Source organism: Triticum aestivum, chromosome 1B, assembly GCF_018294505.1.
Source record: "Triticum aestivum cultivar Chinese Spring chromosome 1B, IWGSC CS RefSeq v2.1, whole genome shotgun sequence".
NCBI lineage: Eukaryota > Viridiplantae > Streptophyta > Magnoliopsida > Poales > Poaceae > Triticum > Triticum aestivum.
Window position 1 is genome coordinate 627779043 of NC_057795.1, and position 10115 is coordinate 627789157.

Below are 10115 nucleotides of genomic sequence, written 5' to 3' on the forward strand. Positions count from 1 at the left end.
CGTTAGGGTTTTCGGTGGGACCGACATGCAACTCGGTAGGACCAATATGGTTAGGGTTAGGGCATAACGTAATCTCGGTGAGACCGATTACACAAACTCGGTGAGACCGATTTTGGTAATAAGCTAACCAGAGAGTTGGTCAGGCAAACTCGGTGTGACCGATTACACAAACTCGGTGGGACCGATTTGGTAATAAGTTAACCAAAGAGTTTGCATTGTAATCTCGGTAGGACCGATTACTCAAACTCGGTAAGACCGATTTTGATAATGGACATACACAGAGAGATTACAATCCCATCTTTGTGAGACCGAGATCCCTATCGGTGAGACTGATTTGCCTAGGGTTTGTGGTAGTGGCTATGACATCTGAACTCGATGGTGTCGGATAGAAAGAATCGGTGGGGCCGAGTTGGACTTTAGGTTTAGGTCATATGTGGATGTGGGAAAGTAGTTGAGGGTTTTGGAGCATATCACTAAGCACTATGAAGCAAGAAACTCATTAAGCAACACCTCATCCCTCCTTGATAGTATTGGATTTTCCTGTGGACTCAATGTGATCTTGGATCACTAAAATGTAAAATGTAGAGTCTTGAGCTTGAAGCTTGAGCCAATCCTTTATCCTTAGCATATTGAAGGGGTTCCACATCCTTTAGTTCATGCCACTTCATTATTGAACTTATCTGAAAAATATACTAGGTAAAAGTGTTAGTCCAACAAGAGATATGTTGACATTAATTACCAAAATCACCTAGGGAGCACTTGTGCTTTCAATCTCCCCCTTTTTGGTAATTGATGACAACATACATCAAAGCTTTAGATAGAGGATATATATATATATATATATATATATATATAACTATTCTGTTACCGGTAACAGAATATTATTCTGTTACCCTCGGTCCCTATAAGGGTGCGACGCGCAAACACAGTAGAAACTCCCTGACCCATGCCCAATTTAACCCGCCTCCTACCGCCGGAGGCAGCTGTCGCGGGCGAGCGAGCGACGGCAGCAGCCGGAGCGAGGGAGCCCGCGGCACCGTGACGGGTAGCTCCTCCGACACGCGCTGCCGCCAGCCCCTCCCCGTGCGCCTTCCCTCCGACGGGCGCCGCTACCTCCGCGCGCACCTCCCCGTTGATGGGTGCCAGATCCTTCCTGCATGCCTCCCCTCCGATGGGCTCGCCGGCCGCTCCCCGCGAGCCTCCCCGCCGACGGGTGCTGGCCCCTCCCCGTCCGCCACCCCCAGCTTCGAGAGTCAGTGCCCATCCACGGATTCAAGCATCGCCGCCCACCCCCGGATTGGAGGGACGGCGGCCTTCCTCCCGACTGCCTCCGCCGTGACTCTAGGTACCCACCTCCACTTCACGGTCGTTCACTAACATGGGCACCACCGCCTCCCCCGTGCTTCCTCCCGACTGCTTCTCCTTGTGTGGTTGGGAACCAGCCCCCGTGCACTGCTTCAGCGCAGTCCCGGTCCAGGTACGGTGCTTACCAAAGTCCAGCTCTACCTCCCTTGCCCGTCCGAGCTCAACAATTCTGACTACCGATGCTACAAATTCGAGTCTAGTGCGCCACTGAGGCTACAAGTTCGAGTCTAGTTCTCCACCGAGGCTACAAGTTCAAATTACTACAACAATTCAGAGAAGGGAACCAGAGAAGTTCAAAAAGAAAAACTCACATCTGAAGTATAATCTAGTTTACCTTGTTGGTGCTATTCCTATGTAATCTAGTTTGTTCGGGATTGGGATACTAGTATGTAATTGTTGAACTAAGAATTTGGGAAAACTAATTGGATTACATATGTCATCTCTTGCTGAATTGTTGGTGCTAGACCTAGGTCGAGTGCGGAGTGCCGCTCCAGTTGTACTTCGGCGCTGCGGCATGTGGTAGGGATGCAGAAGGAACACCTCGGCTTTGGCGGGCAAGCACACCACGAGGTAATGGAAAGCTCCAATGCACACCTACAATGTATTTTGTGCTGAATGTGTTGTTCTAATCTGCTGTCATCGCAAGCTGCTATGATGTGTTGTCACCATTTATAATCTGTTAATGACTGGTATGTTCTTGTCAGTCAGTTCATGTGTGTCCTTGTTGTCAGGTCGTGTTCATCTTTTATATTCTACGGATGTGTTCTGCTCTCCTCCATTTTCAACTGAACGTGCTGCCATGTGTGGATTTCCCCTCTAACTCCACAACAAGTTGAATCCCGAAAATTATAATGGTAAGTGCAAGATTCAGTACTCTCCATTTTGATTTTCTATAAAAAAAAGGCCAATCATTCTTGTTGCTTCACATACACTAGTATACGGGAGTACTGGAATCCATCCACGGAACAATCAAGCAACCATAGATATCAGCCCACCACCGTGTTGCGTATTTTCTTATGCTTACAAGAATTCTGCACTCATACTGTTATGCATCAGTTCAAGTCGCTTATGGAGTTTTAGATATATGCAATTGGATTAGAGCACCATGTCTCTCACCTAAAAGTTTGAAAAATCATTGCTTTCAGTTCTGGTAACATATATTTTTGTTTTGGTTTTGCTAATTCTTTCTCCAATGGCCTTTATATATTATCTTTCATATGTCTTACTATATGAAAAAATGTTGCCTTCAGCAAGCAATCTTGCTTAGTTTTCTGGTTAGAAAAACAGACAACATGGATTACTACCATGGGAATTCAAAGAAATGTCATATATAAAAATAGTACAATTTGTGAGCTTCTTGCAGACTAATGATGAGTTACTAGATAAACTAAGGGTCATCTTTTATGGGCTCGTGGCCGGAACACGAAGCTCAAGTTGTGGTCCAGTATGTCAGAAAAATTCAGCCACCCCGTGTCCAGGAACTTTGCCTCGACAGTACAACATCACACTCTGTTGTCGGTCGCGAGAAGAGCTGCGTGCAAGCCACCCCGTGTCCGCCCTCGATCCGTCTCAGTCATCTCCCTCTCATCCCCTCTCTCTCTGGTCTGCGTTTCTATGTGCAGGGAGTGGGAGGTGATAGAGCAGGGGAGTGGGAGGCCCTTCCATGGCAAATTCGTTGGCATCTTCCATGGAGATAGCGACCTCTCTTGATTTTTGCTTGAGGATTTCTCCTCTGGATCTGTCCACTGAAGTTCTTGTATAGCGGTGTCCTTTTTTCTAGTGTTCCTTAATGCTAATGCATGTGTTTAATAACCCACTCATACGAATTCTAAAAACAAGCTTCAGTACAAGAAAAATGGGTCGTTCAATTCAATTCTGAATTATAGGTGTGTGTAAACACATCCTCCTTACACAGTAAATAATTAACTATGATACCATGTTCAGACTTCTACAAATCCCAAAACTATGCAGAGTTAGGATTGTTACTACCTTGTTTCTTACTATTGATTCATTTTTATACTATATTGAGATGGTGCATGTAGTTGGACATCTCAATATACTGGTGATTGCTTCTTGCTGCCTCTGTTTTTATCATGATTTGGTGTGTGCACTGCAGGAGTGTTTTTGTTCCTAGATCAGTTGCTCAACGACAGAATTGTGTATCGCACAGTACATGTATTACTACTATGAAGGTTCAGAAATAAGAACTCAAAGAAGTATTGATAGCATAGCTACTGTATATTCAAGGAGTCGGGTTTTGCTCCTGCGCCATCTCGTCTCCTCTGTTCAGCAAAAGCCTCTAGATAAATTCACACATATGGTTTTGTTCTTTCTATATTTCTTGAGTCCAGACTCCTTCGTTTTTTGTTCCTGAGAAATTAAATAAACGTGTAGAAGTTTGGGGTATAAAATTATGTATGTTTGAAATCGGGAAACTGGTAAGTGCAGACAAAATTAAAACTGTCAAAGAACATGAGAGTGTTTGTCAAAGAACTGAGGCTTCCCCACGACAGTACAAAAATTTTAAATGTTCGAATTTTGTTACAGCAAAAACTGAATGGGTGGCAAGATGAATATCATTATTATTAAAAGTTTCTTTTTGAACTTCTCGGGTTAATATACATGAACTTGATTATCTTTTTAAGCAGTTAAATATACATGGTTGGCAAGATGACTATAGTTGTTATAGCAAAAATAGTACATTTTTTCAAGAAAAGTTTCTGTTTGAACTTCTCCGGTTAATATAGATGAACTCAATTATCTTTTTAATATGCACTCACATGAGCTCGTTTGGATTTGTGTGTATATTTGTAACACAATCAGTTGAGATCTGGAGAGATCGTAAGTTCAGTTGGCCTTGGCATCACGAGCGGGTTCAGTTCGATCTCGCACAGTGGGCAGGTCCCCGATGGTGTGTGCGTCAGGTCTACTCGCACGAGTGGACGTCAAATCACGCAAGTGGGCAGGTCCCCAATGGTAAGAACTAAGAACTTATTCAATTCCTGCTGCTATCAAGCTGTTTGTTGATATGCTTACAAGAAATGAAATATCCTTTTTGATGTTTCTTTGTTGCCAAATAAAAAGCTAATATTTACGGGCATGTGCAATATAAACATTTGTTATGGAGTAGTACACATTTTAAAACTTTTATATAATTGCAAAAAAACAGGTATTCTCATTCCCAAAATCCTACAAAAAAACATCAACTTATATTGATAGTTTTGGTTCTAGTCCTTATGGCCCGGTTCTAGTAACTGTGTCGCCCGTGCATTTTAGTTTTTTGTTATCTCTCCTGGATGCTTTTGAAGAGCTTCAATTGTTTTTAGTTCATATTTTGAATTCTTTTCAGTACATCTACTTACCAATCGTAAGTCAAGTTTCCTTTGTGTTTCCATGATATTTCTATAGCACAACAGGTGTGTGTGGTTATGTTAATGAGCGCATGTAACAAAGTTTATTTTGTAAGTTCAAAGAAGCAACGAGGTAAAAGCAAAATACTAAAACCATGCAGTTCTTGTAAAGATATCTGAAAGTTCAACAATAAAAATTATATAAGTTTAGTCTCAAGTGGAGAGAAGTTCCTGCATCTTTGTCTGCCCGTGGATGCTCGTGTGCTATAGTTGCTTTCTCCCCTTCTTGCACATGCTGCTACTCACCTTTTTATCTCTCTGATGCGTTGTGTCACACTACTACAGCTCGATCCAGGAGGTGCTAGCTCATGCTGGCTGGAACTAGGATGCAAAACGGTTGACGGATCCATGCCGCACAAGCACTGGTGCTCTACTTTCTTCTTACTTTGTGTTCTAATTTGCTTTCTTCTTATTGACAAAACGGGGGGTGCTAATATTTTTTTATTGATGCATGTTCATGAGCAGTTCAAAACCTAATATTTTTATTGACAATTTGAACTTGCAACCTTACTATCTTGTACTATTCTAAAAAAAATGTGCTCATGCAGGTACTTGAAGGGTGCAGACTTGGCAGCGGAGTGGTTTGTTCAACAACAGTACAATGACAGAAAGAACATCAGTTCAAAAAAATATGCAAGAGGTTTGGGAGCCAAACAACTGGTATTTTGTTGTGTTTTAATTTTTTGGGTGCATGATTGAACAAAGAGAGAAGAATAATGTATGATATATATACCGTTGTTGTAGGAGGTTCAAAGATTGTCGTGGAGCAAGTTCAAGAGTTTGTTTTCATGTGAAAAAATGTGATTTTTTGGTCAAGATTTTGCATGATTGATAGCCATTAGTGGCAGCTGGCCAGCAGTTCAAGCCCGCATGCGCGAGCCGCCCATCGTCTTCCACACGTGATCCTGTTGCTTGATGATGCTTGACATGAACTGAACTAGCTCGATGGAATTGTTTTTCTGCAATGTAATGTAAATGAATATGGTAAACAAACTGGGACACCAGATTGTTTTAGAGGTGGAGTTTGTGCTCCAGTTGAGTTCCAGCAGATTGTGGTTGCTGGTTGTTTCAAGTGAAGGTGGTTGGGCATTACTTGTGTAGGACTGAATGAATCTTGTATGTAAAGGAAACTGGATCAAATAGTCGTCGGTATTAAGATTTAAAATTACATTTTGAATCATTATCTTGTGATTTTAGGCTGAACTCCAATACTTGCATCCGCCACCCCAACGCCGATGTGTTCCCTCGGTCCTCTCTCGACAAACCCAACAGTACAGGTTCTCCGATGCGCCAAGTATTGCCTGCGGTGATGCCTGCATCATGGCCCATTTGAGGAGATCTTGTGTATTCCACATAGAAGAAATATTGTTTGTTCATGAATATTCTCGCCAGGTAGGATGTTTTGGAGAGGAAAACATAAGTTTTTAAAAGAAGGAATGGTAAAAATGTAAGTCCGTTCAACTATATAAACCATAAAAGTACGATGGTGATGACATTGACAGTAAGGATAAGGATGAGAAAGAAAATTAAAAACTAAAACTAAAAGAACATTGAGTGATTATTTTTTGAGAAGTACAAACTCTCTAGTACCATAAGTACCATAAATTAAAAATTAAAAATTGCCTAAGTTCTGACTGAAGGGGACAAATTTGCAAAAAAAATCATAGCAGTAAAGGTTCGAAGGAAAAAAGCAACTTAACAAATGGAAAAAACGACAATGGATTTATATTATGTTAATCACCGGTGTGCTCTTGTTTGTCAGTTCATGTGTGCTCTTGTTATCAGGTCGTGTGCCAACTTGTTATTAATTTTGTGTGTGTGTGAGTTGGTAAACCAAGTGTAGATGCTGCAGAAAAAAGGCATGGGATGTGCTGCCGTCGGTTCTCTCTTGACAAATCCAGCACTGCGGGTTCTCTGGTGCGCCAAGTATTGCCGGCGGCGATGCTTGCATCATGGCCCATTGAGTAGATGCAATTTTCCTGATTTTCACAGACAACATGGATTTTAGTTCAGCTACAGAAACCACGCAGGTTCAATGATAATGATACCATAAGTTCAGACAAGAAAACAAATAAGAATTAAAACAGAAAATTTTAAATTATACAAGTTCAAGTGCTCATCCACACATGATAATTCAAGTTGGTAAAAGTTTAAAATGGTAAAAAGTTCAAGTTGCAAAAACAAGAGAAATCTAGAACATTCGTTGCAAAAAAATTGACTTCAAAAAAAAGAAACACGCTAAAAAAATTTGGCAAAAAAATAACATTCAGTTCAACAATAAAAACCATGCAAGTTCGGGCTAGGATACAGTACACTGTTGAAAACTTACGAGAAAAAAATTACCCAAAAACAGAGCAAAATCTAATTAGTGAAAACACGCTTAGTACAAACCCATGCAAACATGAGTACAAGTATAGTTTTTTGGAACCATTCAAAATGACTGTACAAAAATAGCTCAGTACAAACATACACATATATCAGTACGACTACTCTATTTTTCAGACGAGAAAACAGTAGGATCCGTCACGCCGTATTCGAAATTACTCTTAAACGGTTGCGAAGTAAAGAAAACGTCCAACATGACTAAGTTTCACATTTTCGATAGCTATCCAACGGTATATTATTTGCCCCATTTCGACAAACTTTTTAAAAAACCACGTTCGAAACCAATTTTAACCGTATTTTAATTCGTATTTAAACCATAAGGAATTAGAAAAAACTTTCTATACGCAAAAGTTACGCATTTTCCATAGCTTTCCAATGTCGCATCATTTGCGTCAACCGACAAACCGTTTGCAAAAAATAGGGAAAAAACGTTTCCCCAGAATTTTACCGTTTTTCAAATTACTTTTAAATCATATAGAATTTGAAAAAATAGTAGATATATGGAAGATGCGAATTTTCACAAGCTTTCCAACGCCGTCTCATTTGCTCAATTCCGACAAACCATTTGAAAATTAGGTCCAAAATACGATTCGCGTTTTCGGTTTTCAAAAAAACGGTTTTTTCAAAATTGCTCTTAAATCATAATTTTTTTTGTAAAAAACAAATTATAGGATTGTAATGTGGATGTCAAGAGCTTTCCAACGATATATTACACGCCCCGTTTCGACAAAAAAAATTACAAAAAAATTTGAACTAAAGAAAACGATTTTTAACATAGGTATAACAATATCGGGACGTGAAGCACATAGGTATAACAATAAACCAATCATAGAGCAATAAACCTTTTGATCAACCGGTTCACCATCTTTGGTCAAACCAAGATGTCCACTAATAGTCATGGGTGTAGCCATACCTTTGCATTCTTGCATATTGAACTTCTTGAATAAGTCCTTCGTCTACTTCGTTTGAGAGACAAAAGTACCTTCCTTAGTTTGCTTGATTTGCAACCCAAGAAAGAATTTGAGTTCACTCATCATTGACATCTCAAACTTCTCCGACAGTAGCTTTCCAAACTTCTCACTAAAATGAGGGTTAGTTGATCCAAATATAATATCATCAACATAAATTTGGCATACAAATAATTCTCCATTAACCCTTTTAGTAAAAAGTGTAGAATCAATTTTCCTAATTTCAAAGCCTTTTTCAATAAGGAACTTGGTTAAGCATTTATACCAAGCTCTAGGAGCTTGTTTAAGACCATAAAGAGCTTTGCGAAGTTTGTAGACATGATTGTGTTTCTTAGGATTGATAAAGCCGGGAGGTTGTTTTACATAGACTTCCTCCTCTATTTCACCATTTAGAAAAGCACTTTTGATGTCCATTTGTTACAAGGTGATATCATGGTGATTATCATAGGCAAGTAATATGCGAATGGATTTGTGACACTCCAAAATTTTAATTTGGTTTTCATCAAAAAAAAACTTTGTGGTTTTTGAAAAGAGGCCATTTAATTTTTTTTTCCAGAAAACCTTCCTCTTAAAAACTTCCTTTGCTTTGGCAAGGATTTTATTTTTTTCAGACTTTGGTGTTTGATCTTTTGAAACTTCTTCTCTGTTGGTTCCCTCTCAAATTATTTTGGGAGTTTAATTTGTTTTTCTTTTAAAATGAAACTCTATGAAAATTTGGGATTTTCATATCTTGGAAACCACCCATGACTTGGCATTTTTGCCCATGTGGTAAACCCCCTCCAAAACCTCCCCTACTCCTTGTAATCAGCCTAAATTCTCTGTCCCAACTAATCCAAGCAAGTTTTGGATTTTATTCTAATTATTTTTCCTCTCAAATCAATTCTATAAATTATTTTGAGCCTTAGTGATTTTCAAAGCAAGTACCACTTTGCCTTTGAGTTTTTATCCCAAACCAACTGTCCTGGATAGTCCTTTGTACCCACAACCCAGAACCATCTTGATCCACTCCTCCTCTTTTCAAATTTTTCAAAATTCAGTCTCTGCAAGTTTGGACCAGATTTGCCAAATTTGATGAAATTCATATCTACACTCCTCCAAAAATTCCACCAAAAATCATGCAGCCTACTGGAGCAATGAGAAGCCACTCCACCAAAAATCAGCTCAAGGAAAAATCACCAGAGGCCAAATTCATTCTGTCGAACACCTTGCATGCACTGTTGCTATTCAAAATTCAGAAAGATTCAGAATTCAGTGTCATTTTTCGTTCGTCAGCTTCACTCACGCGTTCACAGTGCACTTGGCACGTTCCTCGCCGCCTCTTCCTACTGTATGGAGCACCACACGCGCACTTGGCCTCTTCCTAGCGTCGGTGGCACGCTGGCCCGCCCTCGCCGGCGTCTTCTGCGGCGTCGGGACCTCCCGCGGCGGCCGACAGGGGACGGAACGGCGGCTCAACGCCGTTCGGCGCCGCCCAACGCCCGTCTGCTCTCCGCGTGGCCTCATGCATGCCAGCGCACGCCCGTGGCACCGTCGCCGTGGCCCAGCAAGCACGGAACATGCTCACTGCCGGCGACGGGCCCGCGCCGTCCCGTTCTGTCGAACTCGCCCCTAGTACCAAATCCCAGGCCGATTAGCACCTAAATGGAACCGGTGGACCTCAACGGCGTTTCCCAAGCCCCTAATCCCACTGCCCAACCACAACGCCGCTGTAATCACTCGCCGGACTTATCCCGTTCGCGGCAACGCCTCGGGCCGGCTATATATAGCGCCCCTAAGCTCCCTCTCGCCCCCGCACACCTCCACCACCTCACTGGACCCCGACCAGCAACTAGAAGAGCCTCGAGGGGCCCTTCTTCCTCGACTCCGGCCGCCTCGCTCCGCCTCGGCCACCAGCTCGATTCGCTCCGGTGAGGCCGTCTCCGGCGCCCAAACCCCGTCCGTTACCCCCTCTAGCTACCAGAAGCCTAACCTACTCTTCAATTTGATC

At 41.6% G+C, this 10115-nt stretch overlaps 1 long non-coding RNA gene across 1 annotated transcript; it reads left to right on the forward strand.

Annotated features, from left to right (window-relative positions):
* The first annotated feature begins 3897 nt into the window (after positions 1 to 3897).
* Positions 3898 to 5850, forward strand: LOC123097403 (uncharacterized). Its single transcript, XR_006447163.1, has 4 exons — positions 3898 to 4341; positions 5061 to 5140; positions 5324 to 5435; positions 5520 to 5850. It is a non-coding gene; the product is annotated as an uncharacterized lncRNA (long non-coding RNA).
* Positions 5851 to 10115: the final 4265 nt, after the last annotated feature.